Consider the following 7,138-nt stretch of genomic DNA (forward strand, 5'->3'; position numbering starts at 1 on the left):
CAGAGAAGGGAGGCTCCAGGACAGAATTCCAAGTTGGCAGTTTCTTTCTTCATGTTATAGATTCATTTACACTTAATTTGTTTTTTTTTCCTCCTGTCTTGTTTTTATCAAATGTTAACATAGCCAAACCCAGAAAATAACAATGAACGTCTAAAACTTAAGAAGGAAAAATCGTGATGAGCTTTCTGACACTAAAGGCAAAAATAAAATATAAGTCCACAAGGCTGTAGGATTTGATGTTAAAATACGAGGAAAAGATGAATAACTATTGCAGGTATCAGGACCACAAAGATTTTTTTCCAATGGACTGCCACAGAGTCACTGGATAATAAATACCTCAGAGCCCCTTATAATTACCTTTTGGAGCATCCAGACTGGCATAGAGGAGCATTTTAGTAAATGCATGGGTGCAAGTCACAATTCGACAGGAGGCAGCCTGTAATGCAGCACTCTGAGGAGGTGATCTTGTTCTGGGAAACATCTGAGAGTACTAAGAACTGCACTTCTCAAAACAGATGTGCTAGTTCAAAAAGTGCTCTAAGCCTGGCACAGTGGATCATGCCTATAATACCAGGCTGAAGCAGGAAGATCGTGAGTTCAAAATCACCCTCAGCTACTTAGTGAGGTCCTGAGACACTTAGTGAAGTCTGTCTCAAAATAAAACATAGAGGGTTGCTGGGGGTGTTGCTCAGTGGTTAAGCGCCTCTGCGTTCAATCAACTTAGCAAGGCCCTCAGAAACTCAGTGAGAACCTGTCTCTAATAAAATACACATGCTCTGCAAAAAAAAAAAAAAAAAAAAAAAGAAAGAAAGAAAGAAAGAAAGAAAGAAAGAAAGAAAGAAAGAAAGAAAGAAAAAGAAAAGAAAAAGGGCTTGGGGATATGTCTCAATGTTTAAGCACCCTGGGTTGAATACCTAGGAACAAAATAATAAAAAAAAATTTTTTTAAAAAACTTGTCTCAAACTCTAGAAGGTAGAGACTAATTTTCCACCCAATGAACCAGCACTGGTCTTCATGACATGCGTGACAGAATGCAGTGGAAGACGATCTCCACCTTCCAGACCAGGTTGTAGGAAGCTGGTAGTTTCCAGGTAGTTATGCTTCTTTAGGGCCTGAGACATCAGGAAACTCAGTAGTTCTAAGGCTGCCATTCAGGGAGGCACCCAGGGTGAACTTGTGGGGTCACCATAAATGTCCTCGGACACCTGATGAATTGAGAAGTGTGCACCCAGGAGAATACTATCCAGACTTTGGAAGGGAGTCCATGCTGCCATCGTCAAGGATGAATCCCCAGCAGGTGAAGTGAGTGGAACAGACAGGTGATATCACCTGCAGAACCTACAGCAGCCCGGCCCTGGCTCACCCCTTCCTCATTCTACCACAGGAGGAAACAGCAAAGAGCAGGCCACACCGATGGCGGGCAGCCTGCTGGCCCCGTATCATGGGCCTCCTAGAGTCCAGAGCCATGGGAAATAAACTTCTGATCTTTACTACATAAGTAAATAACTGGAAATCAAACTTACACAAGCAGAAAATAGAGACTGTGGGCCTGGAGAGATGTTGGTCAGAGGCCACACGGCTTCAGATAGGCTCTCAAGAGCCCTGTGGTCCAGGTAGTGACTCCAGAAAACAATACTGTGTTGTTACCCAGGGGCTCTGATGCCAAACCCCACCAAGTAGGTCAGGTGAGCTTGATTTAGCCATTCCACCATGTATACATATTTTAAAAACTCACCATGTGTGACATAGATATGTTCAATTTTTATTTGACAACTTTAGTTTAATTTGAAATTTTAAAATGTGGTAGTCGTCGGGAAAGCCCACTTCAGTTAAGGTAACCAGAACGGGGGCCATTGGCATGAACTGAAAAGATGAGGAAGGTCCAGGCTTGTGAGGAAGAGGGAGGAGAACTTGAAGATTGTGAAGAACAAGGTCCAAAGCCAAAGAAAGGCCATGTGTCCACAGCAGCCAGAGATAGAGGAAGCCACAACCACAGGCCACAGGTCAGAGCAAGCCAGGACTCACAGTGGCAGCCATCCATGAAGAGCTCCCAGGGGCAGTGCTGATCCTGGGGAGCATAAGGTCCTTCTGCCCCCTGAGGAGGCCCTGACTAGGTCTGGCTGTGGGAGACCTACTCAGTGGGACACTGAGTTCAGCACCTCTGAACACCCCAGAAAGGGGTGTAGATACACAGAAACCAGGCAAAGCTCTACTTCTGGTCCTTCCCTGAAGCCCTAGGTGTCTACAATCAGATTTGATCTTACAGTCCTGTGCTTTAACAAACTAGGTCCACCTCATAGGCACTCTTTGCCAGCCCTGGTTTCTGTCCTTGGTCCTAGCTTTTCCTTACTACTTCTCTGCCCACAGGTAGCCTGTCTACATTGCACATGCCTGCAGCTGACACTGCACCAAAGTGTGCACACTGCCTGGCCCATATGTCTTTCACCTTTTCTAGTCTTCTCTGCATGGATCTAGAGGCACTATCTATGACCCAGCTAGTCCTCATAGCAACTCTAGATTTCCCATAGCTCTAGCCACCAATGACCATGAAGGTTCTCATGTTTCCAACAGTTGTGCCTGCTAAAAGAGAAGCAATGCATCCTTCAACCTCAGATAACAAAGATGTTGCTCCATGCCACTAGACCAGTGCTATACTAGGTCAGCATGTTCTCCCGTACTGCTCTGCAGGAAAAAGCTTTCCCATCCTCAAATAAGTCCTTAAGTCTGGGAGAAGTAATGGTTTCTTCAAATGTGCATGCACCGTTTCAAGATACTAGGGTCAAGAAGAATCAGAGAAACGTGGTAACACAAGGAACACAAAAAGTCTTCATTAAATGAATGGTCCAACAAAATTAGAGACCTTGATATAATGAAAATGGGAGAACAACATAACAGTTGGGTTAAAACAAAATCAGTTCAATGAAGAAAGTTTATACCAGGAGCCAACCCATGACACCCACCCTGATTCAGGCACAGATGACTTCCTATTCCTCTTAGAATAAAGTTCAAAATACTCACCATGGTCCACAGTCCCCATGACCAGGCAATGATCTCTGTAATCCTTTTGTACCTTCCCTTGATCTTGCTCCCTCCCCTCAGGGCCTGTGGCATTATTTCATATCCCTGCACTTAATCCAATGCCTCTGGTAGCACCTTGCTCCCACTTTTCCTGCCATCACAGGATAATGAAGCCCTCACTCAGAAGCAATCCAGTCTTGGAACCATGAACACTGAATGCCTAGTTTGTGTCCTTTACAGAGCCTTCTTTATTGTATTTATTGTACTTAATTTATTTTACCCCTAAATATTAACTGAAATGAAGGAGACCAGACATATTATCTTGGACACTGTTCTAACCTACATAACTACTTGCACTTTATCTTCCAGGACTCAGTCAAATTTGCAAAATGAGTAAATAGATGCATGGAGACACTCATGGACTCTCTGCTTCTCTAGGCTTTCAGGTCAGGACCTCCACATATGGCCCACATCAGCCAGTATCCCTCAATCTCCCTTGATAAGCTTTTTCATTGGCAAAAATAATTTTGGCAAGTCATTTTTTAAAGAGATAAGCACCATACTCAGGTTCTCATACATGCTAAAGCACTCTACCACTAAGCCATATACCCAACACCTGGGTCAATGCTTTTAAACAAAACAAGATTCCTATAAAATTGTCTAGTGTTGGGGGGGAGTTGAGGTGAAAATTGGAGGGAGCCATATATGGAACACAGAGTTTTTGTGGCAGATGAAAGGCCTTGTGAGGACCACACTGCATACTGTTTGCACTGCTGAGGTTTGGGGAAACCTTTCTGTACCATGCCCACCCCAAAAGAAAAACTTGCCAGCCTAGATTCTTCAGAACTAAATGGAAAACATTCATCAGATACACTGAACAGGCATCTATGGACAATTTAATCCAGCAACAATAAATTCATTTGCTTCTCCATGAAACAATGACCATTCTTTGAAATAATTCATATTGTCAGGCGTGGTGGAACACACCTGTAATCCCAGCAGCTCAGGAATCTAAGACAGAAGGATTGCAAGTTCAAAGCCAGCCTCAGCAAACAAAAGATGCTAAGCAATTCAGTGAGATCCTGTATCAAAATAAGGCTGGAGATGTGGCTCAATTGTCAAGTGCCTCTGAGTTCAATTCCTTGAACCAAAAAACATCATATTTTTGAGTACAAGGTAAATACAAGAAATAGAGGTAACTTCTTGCACCCTATAAGATCATAAATGAAAGAAAGAAGAAGTTAATGACAAGAAACAAACCTTTTAATGCCTGGAGGTTAAAATATACAAATCTGGATTAGGATTGGATAACGGATACAATCAGGGGAGAAAAAATTTCAGAAATAAATGGGAACAGGGATACAATACGTCAAAATCCATTGGGTTACTAACACCCATAAATAATTTATGTACCTATATATCAATGGCAAATGAACTGAAAAAGAAATTAGAAAATTATCCCATTCAAAATAGCCTCAGAAAACAATATAATACTTTGGAATATATATAAGAAAAGGTATGAAATAGTTCTACAATGAAAACTACAGAATACTGAAGAAAGAAATTAAAGACCTTTGAAGATGGACAGATCTCCCAGGCCCTAATTCTGCCTATCTTAGGCAGAATTAATATTGTCAAATTAACCATACTACCCAAAGTGCTTTGCAGATTCAATGCAATTCCTATAAAAATACCAATGAGTTCCTTTGTAGAAATAGAAAAATCACCCATAAAACTTATTTGGAAATATTAGAGAATCAGAATAGGCAAAGCAGTCATTAGCAAGAAAAGTGATGCAGGAGGCATAACAATCAGTACCAGAACCATGGTAAAGAAGAGAAGACACAGAGAAAAACTCACATAAGTACAGTTATCTAATATTATAAAACAGCACCAAAAACAAACACTGAAGAAAAGATAGCATTTTCAACAAATGGTGCTGGGAAAACTTGAAATACACATGTAGCAAAATGAAATTAAATCCCTACTTCTCACCCTGCACACAACTCAAAGTGGATCAAGGACTTAGGCATTAGAACATAGAGACCCTGCAACTAACTGAAGAAAAAGTAGAAATGTAAGCTTAGGAACTTACTTTATTAACAACACCAGTACAGCACAAGAAGTAAAATCAAGAATCAATAAATGGGATGGAATCAAAGAAGCAGCCTTTAAAATTCTTCTCAGCTCAAGAAACAATAATATGAAGAGAGAGCCTACTGAACAGGAGAAAATCTTTACCACCTGCACCTCAGTTTCAGCATTAATCTCCAGGATATATGAAGAACTCAAAAACTTTACACTACTACTAATAATAATATTAATAATAACAACAACAATAACAACCACCCAATCAATAAATGGACTAAGGATCTGAACAGACACTGCACAGCAGAAAAAATACCATCAACAAACATATGAAAAAATGTTCATCTTTAGTAATTATAAAAATGCAAGTCAAATCTACACTGAGATTTCATCTCACTTCAGTCAGAATGGCAATTATCAGGAATTCAAGCAACAATAAATGTTGGGGGGATGTAGGAAAAAGGTTCATTCATACCTTGCTGGTGGGAAGGCAAATTTTCAATTTATCATTATGGAAAGCAGCATGGAGATTCCTCAGAAAACTTGGAATTGACCCAGTTATCCCACTTCTCAGTTCATACCCAAAGGATTTAAAGTCAGAATACTACAGTGATGCAGCCACATCAATGTTATAGCTAAACTATAAAACCTGTCTAAGTGCCTTTCAACAGATGAATGAATAAAGAAAATGTGGTATACATACACAACCATATATTACTCAGCCTTAAATAAGAATGAAATTATGGAATTTGGTGATAAATGAATAGAGCTGGAGAATATCATGCTTAACAAAATTAACTAATCCCAAAGAACCAAAGGCTGAATGTTTTCACTGAACTTCAGATGCTAATTGACAATAAGGGTTGGGGTTCCTAGGGACAAACAGAGGTACTGTGGATAAGGCAGAGGGGAGTGAAGGAAGGGGGAAAGGAATGGAGGTAGGAAGAATAGCAGAATGGATCTGACATAATTACCCTATGTGCATATATGACTACATGATCAGTGAGTCTACGTCATGTACAACCAGAAGATTGAGAAGTTATGCTCCATTTATGTATGATGTGTCAAAGAGCATTCCACTGCCATGTACAACTAAATAGAATGAATAAAAAATGTTTTTAGGTGCTCAGGAAAAAAGAAACACACATCAAATAACTGTAAAAGATTAAAAGGTGTATCAAAGATGAAATCAGAATTAGAAATCACCTGATCTAATCCACCTATTTCATTAATGAAAAACCTTATTACAATACTAACATATCCCCAACCAGAAAAAAATGAGAAAGTCAAATAATTATCAAAATTATACTACATACAGAATTATAGTTCACATGTGAAAAATACTGTGATACATACAAGAAGAATAAAATTTTATAAGATGAAGGCAATCCTCATGCTGCCGTCATTTTCTGGCTTAAAATTGGCACCCACGCTTCTCAAGGAAAAATGATGATGGACATGGAGTCAAACTAATGGAGTTCCCTCCACAGCCATCTGTTTCCTTCTCTGGCTTAGTATCCTTCATCCTTACTGCAAGTTATACTATTCCACCACAAGGATGAAAGATCACCCAAAGGATCATGGCAGGCACACATGAGGAACACCAAAATTGGAGGTGAACGAGAAAGGAGGGCTGTGCTATTACTATCATCAATATGATGGACTAACACTAGCTTCCCTGTGTGCCTAATGCTAGGAATTCAAAAAGAAGTGAGATAATATGAACCTTTACTCAGCCATAAAATAAATGAAATTATGTCATCTGCAGGAAAATGGGTGGAGACCATAATACTAAACAAAATAAGTCAAACTTAGAAGATCAAAGATCATATGCATTCTCTCATATGTGCAAGCTAGAATGGAAAAAGAAATAGAAAGGTGTGGGGGATGATCTCAGGAAGATGAAAGGGAGGTAATTAAAGAAAAAGACCAAGGGTTGAGAGGTAGGCAGGGAGGGAAGAAGTGCTGGGAAGCAATATTGGCCAAATTATATTTTTAAATTTTGTGCATGTATAAATATGTAACACAAATC

Source organism: Urocitellus parryii, chromosome 1 (genome assembly GCF_045843805.1).
Source record: "Urocitellus parryii isolate mUroPar1 chromosome 1, mUroPar1.hap1, whole genome shotgun sequence".
In the NCBI taxonomy this organism is placed as follows: domain Eukaryota; kingdom Metazoa; phylum Chordata; class Mammalia; order Rodentia; family Sciuridae; genus Urocitellus; species Urocitellus parryii.